The sequence below is a fragment of the Canis lupus genome, chromosome 12 (genome assembly GCF_003254725.2).
Source record: "Canis lupus dingo isolate Sandy chromosome 12, ASM325472v2, whole genome shotgun sequence".
Classification (NCBI taxonomy): domain Eukaryota; kingdom Metazoa; phylum Chordata; class Mammalia; order Carnivora; family Canidae; genus Canis; species Canis lupus.
The window spans coordinates 68,287,359-68,311,297 of record NC_064254.1 but is presented as its reverse complement, the minus strand read 5'-3'; the positions used below and the strand labels follow the sequence as shown (position 1 = coordinate 68,311,297).

Sequence of the window (23,939 nt, the reverse complement as noted above, 5' to 3'; positions counted from 1 at the left end):
TTAACTAAACTATTGTACTGCTCAGAGAAAAGATTGGGAAAAAATTTCTAAAAAGGTTATATAGGGAATGAGATCCCTGAATGGCTCAGCAGGTTAGAGCCAGCCTTTGGCCCAGGGCATGATCCTGGAATCCAGGGATTGAGTCCCACATCGGGCTCCCTGCATGGAGCCTGCTTCTGCTCTCTCTCTCTCTCTCTCTCTCTCTCTCATGAATAAATAAAGTCTTTAAAATAAAATAAAATTCTTTTAAAAAAATAAATAAAAAATAAATTAAAAGATTATATAATCTAAGGCATGGTCTTAAGCATGGTCTAAGGACTAAGGCATGGTCCTCCTCATATGGGTCACTTGGGCATGAAGATTATTCTCAGTTGAAGGCAGTCAAGGCCCTATAGGCTCAAGAGAAGCCTTTGTCCCTTCCCTAACTACATAGAAGAATCTAAACTGGGGGTCCTTCCCAGAGTAAGGGTTATTAGCAGAGATAAATTTTACCTGGGTGACCCATCTGTACGACAGGGCCAACATCTAATTACCAATCGTCTGCTCTTCTTATCACCCTGTGAAGTACACTCCTTTCCTCTGAAGTCCCAGACCTCTACCCACTTCTTAGATCAGAATGACAAAAATGGAGACCTCATTTTGCCCGCCTTTGGAATTTCCATGTCTGTGTGGATTCCTTGTACGTATGCTATTAAATTTGATTTTCTCCTGTTTATTTGTCTTGTGTTAGTTTGATTCTTAGTTTGGCTAGAAGGATCATGGAAGGTGACAGGAATTCTTGCTTCCTGACAATTGGAAAAGTTCGAAACAGAACTGCTACTGGGCAGTGGGACTATGAGTGACTTTTAGTGTTTCCTTTGGTCATTTTCAGGATTTTCCAAAATATCTACAATGGCATGTTGCTTTTGCAATTAAAAAAAAGAGAGAGAGAGAAAGTTTTCATTTTAAAAGTAAATTTTAAAAAATAAAATAAAAAAATCCTTTGTTATGGAGCAATGTTGTAAAAATGCTGATTATTCACTACCATATTGAATAACCCAAACTATAAATGTTGATATTATCTTTTAGTAGTGGTATTATCGGTGACTTTCAGTTTTAATTTTTCGCTTCTCTGTAATTTATTGTTTCCATAATTAATTCATTCTGCAAATACAGAACATTTGCTATGATTTATTTTTATAAGAAAAAAAATTTTTAATGTATTATAGAAGTCCAAAGTCATAAATTTTATTCAAAAAAGCAGAAAGGAAGGATATGTATGCTTAGAGAAAGACTGGGCACCAAAATATTAATGGCAGTTATGTTTTAGTGGAAATTCTATCTTTTAAAAATACTTTTCTATGCTTTCCCAGTTTTCAAAGATATGAATTACTTATATATTCTATTCATGGCTGTGTCTTCAGTGCCTAGAACCTTAGAAGCACTGGCATACGCATGGGAGTTCAAGAAGATTTGTTGAATGAATGAATGCTTTTGAGTGCAAATACTCCAACTATACGGTTTTTAAAAATATCATTGACCTTTACTTATTCCTTCCCTTATGGTATTTGAAAACTTTGCATTCAACCTGTGGTCTCTTCTGCTGGGAGTTCTAGGGCCATTCACTGGGTGGTAGCGATGGAGAGAGCCATGTTACAGGAAGACAGTGTGAGCAGAAAGAGGGGTCACACCATTCAGAAGAACGTCACAATGTTGTTTTGTTAAGATTTCTACTCAAATGATTTCTCAGAGGATTGGGGGTGACATATCACCATACTAGTGTCCACTGAGGATAGACCTCATGTTGCAATAAGTGGGTTTCTTGGAGTGATATCTAAGGTTCACAGCAGAATGAGGGGGTGGGATGAGGTGAGGATGACTCAATCATAAGCTCCTTTTCTGCTTGTAATTATGAAGTTCGTTTCTCTGGTTTTACAAATGAGCTTGGATCACAAACCTCAAGGGACAGCACGTATCTGGCCTCTGTGGGGAAATAAGTCCCTTAGCTGATGCCTAACTCAAGCTGACTGCCCAGGATTCACATCTCCACTTGGCTGTCCAACTCTCAATTCATTTATGGAGGAGATTACACACTATGGTGATATTGCCAAACGTGAAGGTTCTAAAAAAACCACACAAGGTAATCCTCATGTATATCCAGGGATTTCTAGAGGAGACAAAGCTTTGAAGTCATTCCAGAATCTTCTCTTTTAGCAATACGCTGGCAAATTCTGTTGGTTCTACCTTCAAACTCTACCCAGAATCTGACCATCACCCAACCATCCCTTACCTCACTTGGATTATTGAAAAAAGCCTCTTAACTGCTCCCTGCTTGGACCCACATAGCAACCATAAGTATCATTTTAAAACCCAGTTCAGGCCATGTCTTTACACAAAAAATTGCAATGGCCACAGCCCATGTCATAGGGCGCTACCTGGTGTCCTACGACCCTGTGACCTCTCTGACCTAATTTCCTACAGCTTTCCCCTTGCTCACTTCATACTAGCCACCTCAATTTGCAATCCCTCACACATGCCAGGCGCACTTAGCCTGTGCTGCATCTTCTGCAGGAAGCAGTCTCCACCCCCACCCAAATGGCTCTCTCTTTCTCTCTCTTTTTTTTTTTTAATTTTTATTTATTTATGATAGTCACAGAGAGAGAGAGAGAGGCAGAGACACAGGCAGAGGGAGAAGCAGGCTCCATGCACCGGGAGCCTGATGTGGGATTTGATCCCGGGTCTCCAGGATCACGCCCTGGGCCAAAGGCAGGCGCCAAACCGCTGTGCCACCCAGGGATCCCTCTCTTTCTCTCTCTTAAACTCATATGTCACCTTATCAGACAGACCTTTCCTGACCCTCTGGCCAAGCAGAAACCACCTATCCATACACCATCTCCTCCACTTTGCTTTTTAGCTTCGCAGCAATTGTTACCACCTGGGCCAGTTCTGTGCACAGAGCGTGTCTGAGTTTCCCAGACATTTGGCATGACTGCACTTCCTGGCCCTTTGAGGCTGGATGCGGCCGCGTGACTTGCGTTGCCCGGTGACATGTGAGGAGAAGTGCCATGTGTCACCTTCAGGCATAAGCGTGAAGGCCCAGTGTGTTACTCACTGCTCCGGGAGTGGTTCTCGGGCGACCCAGGCTCGGGGCCAGGGCGCACACAGCCCCAGCCCACCTGCAATGAACACGCAGTGCCTGTGAGAAAGAAACTATGCTTTTGAGCCACTGAGATGGGTTGATTATTGCCACAAATAACCAGCCTATCCTGACCGACACACTCTGACATCTCACGTATTGGCTTACTGCCTCCCCCCTCCCCTTCTAGAATGTACTTTTTTTTTTTTAAGTGATGCCAGGACTGTCTGTCCACTGTTTCACCTCCAGTGCCTGGATCAGGGCCTGGCACAAGGGAGGGGCTCTGGGAATATTTGTCGTCTGACCGAATGAGTGATGACCGGGTTGCACCGCCTGGAATAGGAAGCTTTAGCGAAGACAGGCGAGTTAATCCTGGCCTCACCTAAAGAGCCTGCATGGTGCCTGCCCTGAACGTGAACCAAGCTGCCCGGCCTCGAGAGCAGAAGTGCAGCTGCTGCTCTCACCGGGAGCAGTTTGCACGCACAAACCGCAACACAGCGAGGCACAAGAGCCCGGAGAGCAGCTAAAGTCACAAGGCCAATGGAGCTCTGGCCCATGGCCGAGGGGACTCGGCGACAACCATAAGTAACAAGCATCAGCAGAGTCAGTGTCGGTGCTGAATCCCAGTGCTGCTCCCTTGCCCGCGTGGACACTAGCGCTTGCGATGCACCGGGCTTTGGAGCACCGGGGTTTGATCTGCCATCATCACAAACCGGCATGTGAGCCCCTCTCAGGACTTTTGCAAAAAGCTGTGTGTGCTTTTGTGAGCTGCTTTCTTTTTCCGTGCTTCCTCCTGGTATGTCTGAATTTGGACGGGGATAATGCGTTTCCTGTATCATGCAGCACCGCACAAGGAAACTCATTGTGTCCCTGCAGAGGAAGAGTACATCTGTAAGTAGTTTTTAAGAGTCTACTGAAGGATCTTGTTAGGGTGACTTATTCTCCCAGTTGCATTTGGTTGATGGAGTGGGTCACGTGACTGCCGTGCATAATGAACCGCTTCAGCTGCTGCCAGTGGGAAGCGCAGCCTATAAAACACGAAATCTCCTGGCCTCATTGAGGGCATGGCAAGCTGATCACATGAGAGAAGCCTGCCTCATTCTGAGCTGTCATTTCTTGCTGCCGCACACAATGCAGCAGTGTTGCTAGGCTTTTGCTTTTACGCTCCCCCAAAGTAACTGCCTCTCCAGCTTACTCCCAATTCACCCCAGAAAGGTGCTTCTTTCCGCACGCAATACCCTAAAAAGCCGACATTATTAGGATGTGCAAGTCATCATCTATTAAACCACACATGCAAAGGAGTCTTTATGTTGTGTCGTTAAAAAGGGAAATGTATTTACATCAGAGAGTAGGATTGGTGGGTTGTTTTTTCTTTTTTCTTTTTTTTTTTTTGTCTGTCTCTTCCCCATCTCTTTTCCTCTCATCCTTTTCTATATTTGTTTTCTTTCTCTGTTCCATTACTTATTTCTTCCTCTTTATTCTCATTGGTAATTCCCTAATGACTGCAATCATAAGGGATGTAATTTGTCTCCCATTCTCCATGGTTGGTAGAGAATGGTGATGTCCAAGCCAAAAAACACAAATGATGAGCCTATTCCAGGAGTGATCCAGCTTGCAGCTCACTCTGGATGCTTGTGAGTCACTGAGGGACATATAGTGAATGGAGAAATAAAACCCCAGCTTTCGATAGGATAATAGAAGAAATCATGAAAAAGGCTGTGTCAGTTCCACTGGCTTCTACCATAAAGTGTTCACACGCATTCACCACTATGCGAGGCACTGTGCAGGGAGCTGAAGAGAACATGTGACCCTTGACTTGGAAAAAAGTTAGTGACTCAATGATGGTGTACATGATATATCCAAATGCCGTGGCAGCTGCACACTTGAGAGGGCTTTGGGTGGTCCCAGAAGGAAGACCTCAGTGAGGACTTAGGTTGTCAGGCAGGGCTTTGGGCTGGAAGCAGGAACTGAGCTAGACCTTGAAGGACAGGTAAGGTTTAGGATGCCATCAAAAGAGCAATATACTGGGATCCCTGGGTGGCGCAGCGGTTTAGCGCCTGCCTTTGGCCCAGGGCGCGATCCTGGAGACCCGGGATCGAATCCCACATCAGGCTCCCGGTGCATGGAGCCTGCCTCTCCCTCTCCCTCTGCCTGTGTCTCTGCCTCTCTCTCTCTCTCTGACTATAATAAATAAATTAATTTAAAAAAAAAAGAGCAATATACTGTATGATAAAGAAGTCAAGAGTGCATGACATCTTGATCGAATTCAGCTGTCTGGGGCACCTCACTTCATATCCCTGGTTCCCCCAGTAACCATACATGGCAGCTGTGCAGGTTATCTCACGAATGTTAGCAACAAATAGTCATCAGGTGTTAGCGTAGGCAATTAATCACAACATAAAGTACCAAGATGTCACAGCTGTAAGCTTTAAATTGATGATGAAGACAGCAAAATTGTTTTATATACCAATGAGTGTCATGGATTAAAAGCGCTGCTGAACTTAAAGAAAATAGAAAACATAATCTGGGAAATGAAAGCTTACTCTTCTTCTAGTAGAAAAACAGCTTACAAAACTTCTTTTGGAGACCTTTAAATATGTCAGATTTGGCTTCAGCAAGTTGAGTGAATTTTCCTTTGTTGGCAGAAAGCTGGCACTGGGGCACTACAGAAACCCCCCTGGCACCTCAGCTACTTCCTTCTGACTTTGATGCTGGCTGGCAGCCCCGGGTGAAAATCCCTGGCGCTCTTCCGCAGAGGAGTGGCAAGACTTGGCAGCAACTGTTGTGTTCACAGAGAGTCGGGAGTGATGTGTTCTCAGGGTCAGCGAGGGTGGGGGTGAGAGGCGGCTCAAGGCCAACAGTTTGACTTCCTGACCCTTCCAGAAAAGTATAGCACTCTTTAATTTATTCCTAATTGGAATATTTTGCTGTGGTTTTCCTGGCCACAAAACATGCCCCTTTAACCATTTCTTCTCAATAGACCTTTGTTAGATTTGATGTCATTGTTTCCGTATCAAAATAACTTCCATGTAAAAGTCAGTACCAAAAATGCCCCGTATTCCTGTTCCCCATAACTCAGTAATATGGTTTCTGAGGTTCTTGAGGCCAGGATGTTTAGGTCTTTTGGTTCTGAGGGTTTGGAAGGAAAAATTAAGTAGACTTTATGAAAAATAGAAAACCCTTTGGGACCATCTCCCTCGTTCTGAATGTGCGTGTACATGCACATGGTTGGCGTATGCTTGTCTGCATGCATACACACACATCCTCACACATCCCCTATTTTATTGAAAAATACTATGACAGAAAACTTTAGTCTTTAGGTCCTGGTTGCAGCCCTTCACTGATGGGCACCTGAGAAGCATATGTTTGCAGGCAGCTGGGGGTAAGGCTAAATGGTCTGGCTACAACAGAAAGTGAGGTTGAGTTGATGATTCTACTGGGAGAGATTTTTTTCCCTGTGTTTTCATTCCCAAACTTTGTCACCCCCGCTGCCTAAGGGACTGAAGTCATGGTAGACAGTACTCAAAAGTAATGACTCCCCAGAGTCTCTCCCTGGAAAATCAGCATGCAAAAGGCAGTTGGCCCCAGAAGCCAAGGACTCCTGGCTACAGGAGTAGAATGTTAAAGCCACACAGCAGTAAAAGAAATCTGGGTTTCCTATATTTAAAATGGTCTATTGTTTCAGTCTTAGCTTTAGTGAAATCCACAGAATAAATCCAAACTCTTGGTTTCAGAGTCTTTTTAACAGTAAGATGTTTTTGTTGTTATTCCTTACAAGATGATGAAAACGAGGTGCTGAAATTTAGATGCCTTCTGAAAATGACTTGGAATAATTATGTTTGTTAAACTGGGCAGCCCTGATATTGTCTGCTATATAAATCAACTTTCATTATTCTTTAATGACTCTTTGCAATTCTTTTTTCTCAAACTTTGCAAGCTTGACTTGTGTTCACCTTGCTGTGGAATGCTTTAAAGGGCATTTCATCTAATAGCACAGGGAAATGATAAATTATAGATGCCAAATCATATAGTAGTGATTTAAGTAGCACTGGGGTAAGGTTGTAAGCAATAAAACAAAAATTTTCCCAATCAACCTCTATATTAGGAGCAAGAAAGAAATAGCTATCTGCATAATTAAAGAGCAACATGTCAACATGCTTGTTAATATGCTAATCTTGACGGCTTTTTTAAAAAAAATTGAAATCACAAAGCAGAATACTGGGAATATTTATCAGTTTAAGTGAAGAAGTTCTGTATTTATGAATGAGTATGAGGTAATTTTGTTGTACGCGTGCTCTGGAAATGCAGATACCAAGGAAGGAAGAAAAAGGAACTCGGTCTCAATCTCTTAAGCATTTGTGGAGTCAGGACCATGAGGTGGTTAAAAGTGACCTGGGTCTAAATTTTGGCCAAGTCCCTACTAGCTGTGTGATCTCCGGCAAGGTACTTAACCTCTTTGGGCCTGTAAAATGGGGAAGATAGCGTTCCGTCCCAGGACCTCTGCAGATACTGCTCCCCTGCCTTGAAAGTTGTCCCTTGGACATTCTCATTGCTGGCGAGGCACTTCCATCCAGTCTTTACTTCAAAAACACCTTCTATGAAATTTTCTTCAGACTGCTATCTAGGATTTCAACAGCTTGACCCCACTGATATTTTATGGTCCTCTTTCCTGCCTTGTTTTTCCCCATAGCACTACTTCCTAATAATACTAGATAACTAATTTATATTGTTTGTTTTCTACATCTCCCACCAGAACCTAAACTCCAAGAATGCAGGGATTTCTGTTTTAGTCACTGCTGCATCGGTAGTGCCTAGAACTGTTCTTGTCACAGTAGCAACTCTCAATAAATATTTGAAGGCTGAATGATGTCCCTTAGTTTCCAAAAGGTAACAATTTGGGCAGCCCCAGTGGCTCAGCAGTTTAGCACCGCCTTTGGCCCAGGGCGTGATCCTGGAGACCCAGGATTGAGTCCCGCGTCGGCCTCCCTGCATGGAGCCTGCTTCTCCCTCTGCCTTTCTCTCTCTCTCTCTCTCTCTCTCTCTCTGTGTGTGTCTCTAATAAATAAATAAAATCTTAAAAAAATAAAAATGAAAAGTAATAATTCTACGGGCACCTGGCTGGCTCAGTTGGAAGGATGTGCAACTCTTGGTCTCAGGATTATGAGTTTGGGCCCCACATTGGAAGCAGAAATTACTAAAAAACTAAACTTAAAAAAATAATAATTCTATCCCACACATATATTTCCTCATTCCGAAGTTTAATGAAGTGTAATTTTTTTGCCACATAATTTTTTCTTGGTTGTGATGATGACTTTTAACCCTGAGTACAGTGACAACCACCCCTTAGAGGCCTGATAACTACATATGGAAAGTGAAAGGTGCCAGGTTAGACCACCCTGGCCATGGCGCAGCTGTTTTTCTAAGTCTCCAGCAGTTCACCTGGAGGAAGCGATGATGCTGCTTGCTGGACCTCCCTATTTCCTAGTCCTTTATCCACAGATAAACCAGGGACAAGGTCTGATTTACCCTTTCTACCTTGTCCTTTTACTAGCTAAGTGAGGATGCTTATGTAAATATGGCACATTATTTCCAAAATCTGAAGGTGTGCAAGGGCAGAGTATATAAAATACTATGAGTTCTCTCTCTCCCCCCCCCTCATCCTCCTTCCCTCCCTCCCTTGATCTTCCCCTCACCCCACAAGGGTTTTGTTTTTTTTTTTAAAGTATTGCTAAACATTGGCCTGCTAAGGGAATCAGGCAGGGAGATGGAGTGTAAGATTTCCTGAATGCCTCCTGTGCTCCAGACATTACACCAGGGGCTTCACATACTACATCTAACGCATTCCCTCCACATGGTCCTACAAGGGAGATACTATTAGCCCCAATCTCTAGACAAGGAACTAAGGTGAGACCAAGGTACAGAGTGGGTGAGGGACCTGCTCGGGGCCACCTGACTAATAAGTGGCAGAGCAAGACGGAGCGTTTATCAGAAACATGACAACCACTTACATTTTCTCTTTGCCCCTGTAAGCCGTTTCCTAAGCATTAGACCAATTTGTGGGTCTTGAGCCAACAACTTCTGAATTAGAAAGTTAGTGTTCATGATGGACTTTCACAGCAGCTGAAAGCTATTGGGATCTCAGCAGCTTCTCCTCTCATCAGAGAGGCAAGGACCTACCCTGCACGCCAGGGACAGGCTGACGTCAGAGGAAGAGCGGCTGTGCCTCCCATTAGTAACCAGATGTGATCTCTCCCTCCCTCCTCATTTTACTTCTTTGATGGCACTTATGCTGCTCTGCTTTGTTTGATAAAAATGTATGTATTCATCTTATTTTAAACCCCTGGTGGGCACAAGTGCTCCCCTCTACCTGATGCCAGGTAAGATTCCACTGCCGGAAGGGGGAATAGCCCCTGCATCCAACACCAGACAATGTTAGAGTGGGAAGAGATCACCCCTTCTAATTACCTGATGCTACTAATGGCAAGAGTGAAGCCTAGCAAGGATATGTAACTTGGTCAAAGTCACAGAGTGGAGACCAGAGCCCTGGTTTTCTTAGTTCCTTAGTTTTCCATTATACTGCACTATCTCCCTTGTCTTTAAGCAGAAATACAATATGAATGGAATGTGCTTCAAGAAAAAAGCTTTAGGGGTGCCTCAGTGGCTCAGTTGGTTAAGCGTCTGACTCTTGATTTTGGCTCAGGTCATGATCTCAGGGTTGTGAGATCAAGCTCCATGTTGGGCTCCACTCTGGGCACAGAGCCTGCTTGGGATTCTCTCTTTCCTCTGCCCCTCCCACCCCCTGTAGTGTGTGTGTGTGTGTGTGTGTGTGTGTGTGTGTGTGTGTGTGTCAAAAAAAAAAGCTATGTGGTAAAAGCTGTGTAGGCAGCACAGGGTTCTGCAAAGACAGCAGTGGGGACAGAATAGCAATAGTTCAGGAAATAAAATAGCAATCACTTAACTAGGTTGGTGGCTGCAGAAATGGAAAAAGAAATGCAAATGCAAGAAACATCATGATATGGATCTGCTAGGACTCATAACTGATTTGGGCGATAATAAGTTCATGGGGTGATGAAAGGAAAGTCAAAGTTGAAGCAAGAGCAAGTATGGTGTAGTGGTTAAGCCGGATCTGTTTTCAAATACCAGATCCTATGTGTTTGTTTTATGACCCTCTGTTCATTCGGTAAATACTGAACACCAGTATGGGCCAGACATTGTTCTAGTCATTTGGGCTACATCAGAGAATAAAATTGGCAAAGATCCTGGAGCTTATATTCTAGCTATGTCTTAACCTTGCTAATAACCCTTTGTTTCCTCAGACATAAAGTAGAAGGACTAGTAGCCATTCATATGGTTGTTGTGAGGATTAAGTACTCAACAAATATTAGAGATCTGTATGCCCAAGTTTTGAGTCTGGGTAACTATGGTAAAAGTAATATTAAACAAATCATGAAACTGGAAGCATAAGATGGTCTTGAAGCAAGATTCAGTATGGGCATATCAAGTTACAGTCCTTTATCATCTCAAGTTTCTGATAACATATGTGACCCAGGATGGCTACAGAGTTTGGTCTGTATGATTAGTACCTTGGGGATTGGAATTTGCCTCTATGCCCCGATTCTTCTTTAAATAAAAGAAGTTGATATTATTCCCCAAATCCCGGATTCTCGAGTCTGGCCTGTGCTAGGTAGGAATAAGAAGCCTCAATGGAAGAACACTCACTGGGTGCTGCTGGGCCTGGGCTCTGTCTTGATATGCAAGAGCCCCGGGGGCGCTGGGAACCAGGTGGTGTGTGGCTGGCCCACGGGCAAAGATGAACACCCAACCGCTCCCTGAGAAGAACGATGGAGCTCTGCTATCAGTACTTGAGACTGCGCAACAAGCCATCTTCAAGAGGGCAGAGGAAACTGAAGACTCGAGGCTGAAAAAGGACTCCTGGGCAGCAAACCAACACTGATGGCAGTCGTGTGTCGTCAGGAGAGAGAGATTTTGGGGGGTGTCTACCAATTCTGCCTGGGTTCAGATGGGAAAGGAACCAAAACAGCCAACACGGTCCAAGAACACCCAGATTACCAAGCGCTACACATCTTAGCCACCAGCGATTCTAGGAGTGTGGTCCCCAGACCAGGACTATCGGTGTCACCCGGGAACTTGTTAGAAATTCAGATTCTTAGGTCCTGTCCCAGGACCTTGCTCCCAGAATCTCTGGGGATGCAGCCCAGCAATCTTTGTTTTCACAAGCATCCAGATGATTCTCTGATAGTAAAGTCTGACAGCTACTGAGACATACTGTTTAACTCTGAGTTCCCTTCCTAGCTGGTGTCTCCAGCCGCCATTGCCTGCCTCCCAAAATGTATCTTCCTTGATCGCCTCTGTGTTTCCGTATTTTCAGGGTGTTTTGTTTTTTTTTTCTATACAAGATTCTGTGAGGAGGAGAAATGATAAATAGTAGGTCCCACTGGGGCTCGAGTCAGTGAAGACCCTGAACTTTATCCTCTCACTCAAAATCTGACAAGACGGTTGCATGCAGATATTTATCCCTGTTGAATTTTCCACTTATTTTCATGCTCATTAGTAAGCTACTTCTGATTTTTTAGTCTTCTCTGTAGGACTATGAACAGAATCAAATTGGGCCTTAAACCCAAGGTGAATTAAAGGAATCATGGATAATAAAAATAAAAATAGCAGCTATAATTGAACACTCATTCCATCATAGGCACTGTGCTGTATTTTACATGACTTACTCAATCCTCTAACCACCCTATATTAAACTTTTTTTAATTAGTTTTTATTTATTTTATTTTATTTTTATTTATTTATTTATTTTTTTAGCAATCTTTACATCCAACATGGGGCTTGAACTCACTAAGAGTCTCATGCTCTTCCCACTAAGCCAGTCAGGTGCCCCTACATTAAACTCTTATTAACATATCTTACAGTTGAGATCATTGAGGCTCAAACAGCTTAAATATATTGTCTAAGGTCAAATGCCATGATGTGCATATCTGTAGGGTGAGCCCAGGCAATTTGACTCCAGAACCAAAGTTTTAGTCACTATATCATTGGTCTATTACATTAGAATCATCAGGGAGCATTCCAAAAATATTCATGCTGGGTCCCACCAGACAGTCTAATAATTTAATTGGTCTGGGTTGGGGCCCAGACAGGATACCTTTCAAAAGCATCTAGGTGACTCTACCACAGGCAGGTTGAAAACCTCAACATAACATAGTCTCCATGTCTCCATGCTTACACTAGGGTACACCACCCAAGACCAGCTGCTAGTAAGTAGTGGAGCTGGGTTCTGAATTCAAATCTGTATGGACTCAGAGTTTAGTTCAATCATCATCATCACCTTGACCAGTACTTCTACCATTTCCACTCCAACACCACTTTATATTTGAAGATTTACAATTTACACAGCATAATCAAAGACAGAAAAATATTTCTCCAGTCAGCATATCTAATAAAAGATGTTGCTTTCAAATATTTTTATGACTTCTTAAATAATCTGAAGTTGTCATCATCATCATCTTTTTCTTCTTCTTTTAAAGGTTTGGCTTGTAGAAAGTATTCCAACTATAATGGCAAAGCACTCAGTTTTCCTATGAGCTTATAAATTGAAGTGGTTCTCTGGGATAAACAAAAAATCTTTTCATCTAAAAATTTAATTGAGACCAATTCAGTGCCCTGGGAGTTAGTTCCAATGTTTGGCAAAGGTTTCTGGCACTGAGCACTGGGCCTTGGCCTCAAGCCTGCACTGGGTCACCTTACAGCTGCACCTCAGGGCTATTTGCCAAGAAGCTGGTCTCATGGCAGCACTACCCTATGGCTTACCAGAACACTGAGCCTCGATACCCAATCCGGCTGAAAGCAATTCACATGACTACAACTCTGTTTAGCAAACAACCTACAGGAGTCATCTCGTGGAACATTGTAGCTCCCTCTGACATTTCTGGAAGAAAAGAGGACTAGTTTTCAGTAGTTTGTCTAGGATCAGGGAAGGGCGATCTCAAAGTTTAATATATAACCAGAAAGTTACAGATTGATGTCACCATCGCATAAAAGGGAAAACATCTGTCACTTCCATTTGTAGCCAGGTTTCTAGCAGCTTTTTCAAAAAGGAAGAAGATGAGGAACCAGTTATCCTGGTTCAGAGGCAAGAGAGATCGGGATTTGAAATCTGGTCTTCCCACTAACCAAGTGAATTTAGGCAGAGAGCATAATCTCATTAGGCCTCAGTTTCTTCATCTATATATTAAGGTTTGGGCTCATTAAATAAATTCTAAGTATCAGTCCTAAAATTATATTTTATGTATGAATATATACTTATAGTTTTTCTAATTTGCTACAACCACTTGAAACATCCCCTTACTAGAGAAAATGTGAATTTCTAAAAACCTGAGGTTGACATTAAGGATGGAACTTAAGAACCAGAAATTGTATCTTTTTAGCTGTACGAGGCTATTTAGATAATGTACTCCAACTTGCTCATTTTATCTTCTCCCTCTCTGTCTTCTCTTTCCTTTTTTCTTTTTAAAATTCAAGAAATCTTTTTTCTCTTTTTTAAAGATTTTATTTATTTGTTCATGAGAGACACACAGAGAAAGGCAGAGACATAGGCAGAGGGAGAAGCAAGATATCTGCAGAGAGCCCAATGTGGGACTCAATCCCAGGACCGGGGATCATGACCTGAGCCAAAGGCAGATGCTCAACCACTGAGCCACCCAGGCATCCCCTCAAGAAATCTTTTCTAAGTTCTGCTGTGTACCAGGCACTGAACCAAGTGCTGGAAACCAAGACTGAGTCCTTGGTCTTAAAGAATTTCCAGTACAGTAGGCACAAGTAAGCATGTTATTAACACACAATGAAGAAAGTGCTACAGCAGAGGTGAGGAGAGGGTACAATGACAGAGGCTTAGTCTCAGGGTGGGGAAGGGGTGGGAGTCAGGCCAGGGTTCCTGGAGAAGTGACATCTAAGCTAAGACCAGGAGAAGGGCCACTTTTCTAGGCAGAAAAGCAGCATAGGTATTTAAATATTACAGGGGGAACTCTGAAATAGTGGGGAGGATTGCCCAAGGGCATGCATCTGGCCAGTGGCAGTGCTGGAGCTCAAGGCCCCAATCTCCAAATTATAGCCTTGGTTGATTGTCAATGACATGAATTAATAGCTTTTGTGGGGTTTTTTGGCTAGGTGAAACATTAGAGTGCATGCCTTTGCTGCCACCAACTGAGTTAAGATTCAGGGCTCTTTCTGGGCTCTCTAGGCTTAGGATCTCCCCTGTCTGGCTCCAGTGTCTTCATCAGTAACTCATCAACACAACCACATCACAGGCCCATCAACTGAGAAACACCACCACCAATCTGCTCTAGGGATGAGGCTCCTCCAGCTGCGGAATAGTGTAGATGGATACAGCTCCTGCTGTGACTGGTTCAGGAGACAAGTCTTGGTTAGTAACAGCTCAGTCCTATGAGGACTGTCTTCCAATATTTAAAGGGTTGTAGGAGGGATTAGATCTATGCCATGTGGGGTGAAAGGGAAGAATAAGAATCAAATGAATGTATAGGTACAGGTAAGTATATTTCCCTAAATGAAAAGAACTTGAGGCTGGATGCACTTTTAAGTAATGGATGTCCCTCCACCTAAAGTATTTAAAACAAGGCAGAATGACCATTTCACTGGGATGTTACAAAGGGGACATAGGATTTGATCTATAGAGGTCTAGTCAAATCCTTCCAGCTCGGGGCTTCTGCATTTTCACAGTTGGCGCAGGCCAACTGAGGTCTAATTGTTCTAGTTTCTTATCTATTCCTCACAAAGTATTTACTCTTAGTTCTAGTTAATTAACATTTGCGAGCACATTATTTTTTACATTTCCGAGCAAAGAAAAACTTATCGTGTAGTATGATATTTAAGAAGGCAGTTTAGTGGGGTTCCCCTCCCCCTCATAAAGCATTAATATATATATACTGCTAGGTAGTGAAACTGCTATATTTATGTGAGGAAATGGGCAGTTTGGCCCGCGTGTGTACCACACGCACCTATCCAGTCTGGTGCACGGGTACTGTTTTATTTTAGGTGTACTCTATCGCTGTCCATACATGCTGTTCACGCTATGGTCCATCGTGTGTTCCATACCCAAAGGAAACTTTATCAAGTCTTCCTTTCCTTTCTCCCACCTTTGTTTTTCTTTGTGGAAACTGTGCCACTGCTTCATTAGTCTAAAGATATGGAGAGAGAAGGGAGAGTGTAGTCAGTGAAAACTGAAGATATTACTGGCAGTTCTGACAGGTGCAATTTAGATTTTGTTAACCCCGAATTACTTTCAGAGAGCAGTGGTAAAAGATGATTTATATTGTTTTGTGAGGCAGACTCCTCTGTTAGTAACATAGTAAAATAAAACATATAATTTGTTTTTACCTGCTTTCTATGCTTGGTGCATGTAATGTGTTATAAATCAACTATATTAAAAATATTTTGTTTTAAATTAGTATTTGGATAATATATTACCTGAGGTCTAAAATATGTATGTTCTAAAACAACATAATAGCTTTTTCAAAAAAAAGAGAAAAAGAATTGCAAGCCCATTTTCTGAGCGTTCAAAATCAGACAACATTAAAAGGACCAGCCAAAATGAGCTGGCTCTTCCCTATGAGCCATGGAACATAAATTACTTTAACATGTTATGCAAAGGAACTTGTCCTGCCCTAGCTCCTATAGTCTACCTTAGAGAGAAGCTTAGGCTCAACTACACATTGAAAAAATAGAAGTTCCATAGCTGCTGCAGGTGATCCTGCACCTGGAGCAATGCGGGCCATGCCTCAGACGGTCCCTAAGCTGCTACAGGTGATCATGCACCTGGAGCAATGCGGGCCATGCCTCAGACGGTCCCTAAGCACTCTGTAGAGTTACAGGGACTGGCCTCTGCTATAGCTGTTTACTGTGCATGGGATGAATAAATCATTTTCCTCAAGGTAATCCTGCGGAGGGCTTCCCCTCAAAGAGTCACAATCATCCGGGCTCTGCATGCAACATAAAATTATGGCTTTATAGTACACTGCTATGGTAGCGTGTTGAGAAGAGCTCCACCAGGTACGCCTGGGGGGCTCAGGGGTTGGGCGTCTGCCTTTGGCCCAGGGTGTGATCCCAGAGACCTGGGATCGAGTCCCACATTGGGCTCCCTGCAGGGAGCCTGCTTCTCCCTCTGCCTGTGTCTCCGCCTCTCTCTCTCTCTCTGTGTCTCTCATGAATAAATAAATACAATCTTAAAAAAAAAAAAAAAAAAAAAAAACTCCACCAAAAATGACAAGCCGAACTTGAAGGGCAGCAGCAAGCAGCTGATAGACTTTGCTTTTTTTCCTTCCAGTTGTTCTTCATATGGCAAAAATGTTTTTATTGGTGATTTCTTTTACCGTATAGGATGGTAAAAGCAAGGGGACACCAGGCAAAGTCCCTTGCAATCAGTGCAAGGACAGAGCCTGAACTCAGGTGGGGGCACTGGTCAGAAGAGGGCAGTGGGCCATTTTGGGAGGAAGAAAAGACAACTGGGAGCAGACGAGGGGACTGTCTGCTAAGCAAGGGAGCAGATGACACAGAAGATTCTACAGCTGCTTGCTGCAGCTGTTCTAATAGCCTCTTCGGCTTCAGAATAGAGGCAAATGTGTTTAGAAATGAAAGCAAGAGGGGATAGGAAAAATGTACCTTCCATTTCTAACCAACTGGAGTATATTCTTCACAAAGCTCACTCTGTTCTCATGAGGAGGCTATTTTTAGGATTCAAATATAGGCAAAACACTAACCAGCACACTCTATGTGCTTCTTAGCTGCAAACACAATTGGGTACGCCCAAATTACGCTGCAATTTCTAAGGGCAAACTTGTAGTTGGAGCCCTGAACATTAGAAATGGTAGCAATTTAGTAATATGATAGTTTATGGCCCTGCCCGGCTATTTCTGAACTCATAAAATGCTCTGTCACATGTAGCCTTAATTTTTAGATGCTTTAGGGCACACGCTGGCTTTAAGCCATTATTTCTTGTTTTAAAACGCGAATAAAGGTAGTTGATCCCCCTACTCTGAGATGATTTCCAAGAACTCCGGGCCCTCCGGACTATCTGAAGGACTGGCTGTGGCTGACTTGAAATCCTATCCTCAGGAAATAAATACACGGTTGGGGACAAAGGAGGTCAGGGCCCGGCCAACTCCATCTACCCGCATGTTTTCTTCAGGATCCACAGGCGTCCTAAACGACAGGGTGTGCACCTTCTTGATAACAGAGAGCATTTACAATCAGAAAAAGATGTTCCTCAAAAATGTCAGGGACCGAGAGAAGTCACAAAAGAGGAGAGAGTTAATAGTAACTGCTTGATTCCTGGGCTGTTTTATGGATTAAAAAAAATAAAAGTCTCGTAAAGTTTAGTAATTAAAGTCACATGTGAGGGTCAGAAGTCAATAAAGATCTGTGAACACCAAACTTCTACGATTGCAAGAAGGCCTGAGGGGTGGCAGGGGTAGTGAAGGTGGCTATGGGGGTTGGGGGGGAGGATCTCAAAATTCTGCAGAGCTCTTCCCTCATAGGGTTTATGAGAGAGAGAGAGAGAGAGAGAGCATGTCACCGATTCCAAAGGGTGCAGCTATTTCTCAGGCTCTCCGCCTTGGTGGGCAGGGGGCTCTCCCTGAGTCCATGGAGGCCGAGGGCCAACAGCTGCCTGATTTCCCAGCTCAACTAGGCATGACCCGTCCCCAGAAGGGAGAGCAGCCCTCCGAGGATGTTGTGGTCTGAGCAGCCTCAAGGAAAACAACCATGCTACTAAATGCAAAGCACTTAGTTCTGTGGAGATGTGTCCTGTAAACATGGTTAGGGAAAGGGAAATGAGACGACTTCGACGAGCAGTTCAGCTAACAGACCAGTAACGCTGGCCTCCAGCACGGAGCCAGAGTCCTAATCTGAGCCCCTGTCTGATCCCCAAGTCTGTCCCGTGACTCCCCCACCGCTGTCTGTGCCAGAGAGGATGTCTCTTCATTGTTCCCACATGCTTCCCTCATTCCTGCCTTCATGCCCCAGCTGCTGAGGAGTCCTCAGGCCAAAATGCCTTCCCCACGCCCCACCCAGCCGATCCTGCCGTCTCTCAAGGCCCGTGTCACACCCACCTCTCCTCCACTGAGTCTGCCTTGGTGGCTCCAGTCCGCAGCGGCCTCCCAACGCCGAGCAGTTATCACAGGATCTCCACTCCCATGTTCATATCTGATTATGTCCAACTTCGAATGTGGCCGTGAGGGGCTCTCTAAACTTTCATTAACTCATCTTTGGAAATCCTGCCAGTTGCCAAACTGTAAGCATCTGTTGACCTACTAAAATGACTGGCAAAGCAAGCACCAGGGCAGCGTTTCCTAACCTCAAATCTATTCTTTGAGTTTAAACCAGATGTGAGCTGAGGAATGCTGTCCTTTGAGACTCAACTAAATTGGCTCAAATCCTGTTCCTTTGTGTGGTGGGAGCCCCAAATTCCTTCCTTTTGGGGATTCTGGAAGGGGGTGGGGGTAGTTTACAATTTCTTTGCGTGGTCACCTCTGGCTCTGAGTTCTTGCCTTCTGTGGACTTAGTTCAGTGGCTGGAACGAGTGTTTTGCTCTCTCTGAATCCAATATCTCCAGAGAGGGAACTCAGCTCCTTTTTTTGCTTCAGTAAAATGGGCTAAAGCAGGAGTGATGTCCCCTTGGGAGAAAAACCCGAAGTGAGGCACATGTGTCCTAGGTCTCTAAATATTGATACTTCACATTATACATACTATTTGCTTTTGAAGATTTAGAAGAAAAAAACTTTGTATTGATTAACTCTTCATTGCATAGCGTAGAATGCTAGAATTTTCTTTGCCATTTTCTAAGTGACTGATTTATTTCTTGTGCCATGGCAAAAAAATAAATGAAAGCTGCTTCATTATTTTTCATATAGGACATCCTAGTAATTGCTAATTAAACATATACAGACTTTTGAAGTTAATTATAATTTTTCCTCAAGTAGATATGTGTGTTTCCGTTTCTGTGTTCCAAATGGGATGCTTCTTGTTGAGAGGAGCTCTGACATCAGACTGTGTGGATTCATATCCTGTCCTACCACTTAGTACATATGTGAATCTGGACCAACTGCTTAACTCTCAGTAACAAATATGGGTAAGAATAGTACCTAGCTCATATGGATTAAATGAACATGTGTAAAGGGTTTTACAAAGTGTTTGACCCATACTAAACACTACACAGGGGTTCTTTTCTTTTTTATTTGGTATCGCAGGGTTTATGCTACAAGTGCACCGTTATGGGCTGACTTGTGTCTCCTCAAATTCATGTGTTGAAACCCAAGCCCTTAGGATCTCAAAATGTGACTGTATTTGGAGATAGGGCCTTTAAAGAGGTAATTAAGTTCAAATGGGCTCATTAATCCAAAATGACTAGAGTCCTCAATAAGAAGTGGAGATTATGACACAAACAACAGAGAGAGAGGGATGACGAAGTGAGGACACAGAAAGAGGACAGCTATCTGCGAGCCAGGGAGGGAGGCCTCAGAAGAAACCAAACCTGCCGCTACCTAGATCTCGGACTTCCAGTCTCCGAAGCTGTGAGAAAATAATCTTCTGTTGTTTAAACCACTCAATCTGTGGTATTTTGTTATAGGAGCCCTAACAAACTCACATTTGCATCAAAAGTAAATTTACTAAAAAAAAATTTTTTAATCAAATATGATGAGAAACTAATGGACTGTCATTATAATTGAAGTTGGTAGGATATCTCTAAAAGGTTTTGATTTTTGTGAGGCTGAAACCTAGTGATTAAGAGCACTGGGCTTGGGACACCTGGGTGGCTCAGCAGTTGAGCGTCTGCCTTCAGCCCAGGGCGTGATCCTGGAGTCCCGGGATCGAGTCCCATGTCGGGCTCCCTGCAGGGAGCCTGCTTCTCCCTCTGCCTGTGTCTCTGCCTCTCTCTGTGTCTCTCATGAATAAATAAATAAAATCTTAAAAAAAAAAAAAAAAAAAAAAAACAAGAGCACTGGGCTCTAGTCCTGGTTCTGCCACTTTCTGGCCATATACCTGTAGGCACACAACCTAGACACATATGTAAGGACTGTATGAGCTCCAGGACTTCGTGGGTGTGTAAGAGTAAATGAGAGAATATATAGCACAATGCCTGGCACATAAGAAATGCTAAATTAATAAAATTCTGTCTATCTAACTATCTATTTAAATTCTCTTAATAGCAGTGGTAGTAGAACAGGGAAAACATTTTCTCAGGACTGACATTTTCTTTCTTTTTTAGATTTTATTTTTTTATTTGAGACAGAGAAAGTGGATGAGTGGGGGTGGGGGCAGAGGCAGAAGGAGAGGGAGAAGCAGACTCCCCACTGTGCAGGGAGCCCAACGTGAGGCTCAATCCTACGACCCCGGGATCAAGCCCTCAACCGAAGGCAAACATTCAACTGACTGAACCACCAGATGCCCCAGGACCTGACATTTTCTGCTTTGGGTGTGTGTGTGTGCGTGCGTGTGTGTGTGTGTGTGTGTGTGTGTGTGTTTAAATCCAGATAGAAATTAGAAATTAAGTAATTTCTCCAAGGTTATAAAGAGTATGACGGAGATAGGATTTGTAGGAAGGGGTACCTGACTCCAAGACCCATTCTCTTTCCATGCTATAGATTACCTTTCCCATTAATTTTTCTACAACTTGTAGGTTCTAGTATGCTGTCCACGGTATTCACCTAATTTGTGCTTTCCAGTGTGTGTGTGTGTGTGTGTGTGTTTTATTTGTTAGGAATCATGGGCCCAGAGCAATAGAAAATTAAATATTCTCAAAGGGTCTTCCCATATATAAAAGAAAAACAAAAAAGAAAAAAATAAGGGGATCCCTGGGTGGCGCAGCGGTTTGGCGCCTACCTTTGGCCCAGGGCACGATCCTGGAGATCCGGGGTCGAGTCCCACGTCAGGCTCCCGGTGCATGGAGCCTGCTTCTCCCTCTGCCTGTGTCTCTGCCTCTCTCTCTCTGTGACTATCATAAATAAATAAAAAATTAAAAAAAAAATAAGTAGAACCCAACCTTCAGATAGAAGCAATCCTAGTTTTGGTAACTCTCCTGTGCTGTAATAGATACAGCCAGGGTATAATGGCCTCATAAGAACATGGCATAAGTGATTATATTCTCACATTGCAGTGTCCTGATTTGAACCAACAGACTATGATTTCTAAAGGATTATAACTTGTGCTGCTATTGGACGAACCCCAATGTCTAATTTTAGCACTGAACTTGTTCCAGTGGTACTTAGTCCTAGTTAAATAAGCAAACTGTGTTCTTAGTTGCTAGATGATAGCTCTTCGTTTCATTTTGTAACTTGTCCATACCACCAGTTAGGAATCATACACCAGCTACCTATGGAAATATTTTTAAATACCCAAACAATGTGTTTTTCCAACTAGGTTCTTTAACAAAGAAACAAATAAAACAATAAGGTAATAATTTCTTGAATCATTTAGTTTTCACTAAATTATCTCCCAGAAAATATTCCATTCCATCACGTAGGCAGTTATTTACTGAATTAATGTGTGAGCACGTATTTACTTTATTTTTGTCAAAAATAGACTGCTTCTCAAAGAAGATGATACCATATAATCCTAGTTTTTAAATGTCACAATGAGAATGGCCACATAAACATCACTCCCTCTTTAATTAAAAACAGAAGACCAGGGGCACCTGGATGGCTCAATTAGAAGAATAAGAGACTCTTGATCTCAGAGTTATGAGTTTGAGCCCCACGCTAGGTGTAGAGACTACTAAAAATAAACAAATAAATGTAAGAAAATAATAAAAATAAAAACAAAAGACCAAAGCTGAATTTTTCTATATAGAGCTAAAATGGTTAGTGTGAGCTACTTCTCTCTAGGTAATATTTTTGCTACTTCATTAGTTTTATACTATGGCAGAGGCTCGTTTTGCATAACATTTTTTTAAGTTTATTTATTTAAGTAGTCTCTACATCCAATGTCGGGCATGAATTCACAACTCTGAGATCAAGAGTGCCATGCCCTTCAGACTGACCCAGCCAAGAACCCCAGTTTGCATAAAAATTTAGATACTTGGGTTTAAAATGCAAAAATCCTTATTTTCAAAAACTTATTAACCCAGTAAAAATATTTTAAATATTCACTATAAATCACAATACAAATCTGCAAGACAATTAATTGAATTACTATTTTTAACAGAATGGAAGAACAAAAAACTGAAAATTGTTTTTAAAAAATCTTCATATCTAAAAGAATACAGATAAAGCATAGTTTGAGGCAAACAAGTTTATTTTCCAAAAACATTGTATAGCTTGTAGTTTTCTCTCTATATAAAACTTCGAATTCTATAAAGAAAAAAACTAGTTTAAATAACCAAAATGCTTTTCTCTTCTGGCTGTTTACCATTTTTTAAAATTAATTAATTAATTTTAGAGCAAATGTGTGTGTATGTGAGGGAGGGAAGGGGCAGAGGAGAGGGAGAGGGAGAGAGAGAATCTCAAACAGACCCCCTGCTGAGCACAGCCCAATATGGGGCTTGATCTCCTGACCCTGAGATCACGACCTGAGCCCAAATCAAGAGTCAGACACTTAACTGACTGAGCCACTCAGGTGCCCTGTGGCTCTTTACTATTTTAATGTCAATGTAAAAGCCATTTTGTATCAATTGAAATATTTATACTGAAAAAAATTGTTCCTTTTGCCTAATTTCAGGGGTAGTAACTCTTTGGGAGGGCTCCAAATTTATTACAGAGAATCTGAAAATCCTGATGTTCTCCAAAACCAGACTGAGGTTTTCATTAAAAAGAACCTAACATATCACCTTACACCTGTCAGAGTAGCTAAGAATCAAGAAGAAAAGAAATAACAAGTGTTGTCAAGGACATGGAGAAAATGAAACTCTTGTGCACTGTTGGTAGGAATGTAAATTGGTGCAGCCATTGTGGAAAACAGTATGGAGGTTGCTCACAAAACTAAAAATAGAACTACCTTATGATCCAGTAATTCCACTGGTTATTTACCCAAAGAAAACGAAAATACTAACTGGAAAAGCTACATGCACCCCTATGTTTACTGCAGCATTATTTACAATAACCAAGATATGGAAGCAACCCAAGTTGAAAGGATAGATATATATAGATAGATGAAAGGACAGATATATATATAGATAGATGAAAGGTTAATATATATATTATATATATAATGGAATATTACTCAGAGATAAAAAGGATGGGATCTTGCCATTTGCAACAACATGAATGGACCTAGAGGGTATTATGCTAAGTGAAATAAGTCAGACAGAAAAACAAATACTGTATGATTTCACTTATATGTGGAATCTAAAAAACAAAAATAAGCAAACAAAAAGCAGAACCAGACCCATAAATACAGAGAACAAAACTGATGGTTGCCAGAGGGGAAGGGAGGTAAGGGAATGGGTAAAATGGGTGAAGGGGAGTGGGAGATACAGGCTTCCAGTTATGGAAAAGGATGAGTATTAGGGATAAAAGGTACAGCACAGGGAATATAGTCAATGGTACTGCAAGTGTTGTACAGTGACTGGTGGTAAATGACTTGTGGTGAGCATTGCTTACCGTATAAACTTATTCAATCACAATCTTGTACACCAGAAACTAATGTAGCATTGTGTGTCAACTGTACTTCAATTAAAAAAAAAGAGAGAGAGAACTTATTAGACCGGGAAGGAAAAGACCTCTCGTTTTCAAAGAGGTTGGCAATCATTGCTCCTTCACCTCCCTTTGACTTTCCTCGTCTGCTCTTCAGGAGT

At 42.4% G+C, this 23,939-nt stretch overlaps 1 protein-coding gene across 11 annotated transcripts in view; it reads right to left on the bottom strand.

Annotated features, from left to right (window-relative positions):
• The window catches only part of LOC112658473 (uncharacterized), a 444,780-nt gene that overhangs the window by 380,008 nt on the left and 40,833 nt on the right, over positions 1–23,939 (bottom strand). Inside the window, exons 3-4 of one of the 11 annotated variants that reach the window (XR_007401390.1) lie at positions 21,032–21,143; positions 15,124–15,333 (exon numbers count right to left, since the gene is read on the bottom strand). The exons of 8 other annotated variants lie outside the window; for them this stretch is intronic. The gene's annotated coding sequence lies outside the window, so the exon portion shown is untranslated. Of the gene's footprint in view, positions 1–15,123; positions 15,334–21,031; positions 21,144–23,939 lie in introns of those variants that run through there. 2 more of the 11 variants (XR_007401385.1, XR_007401389.1) reach the window with 2 other exon arrangements.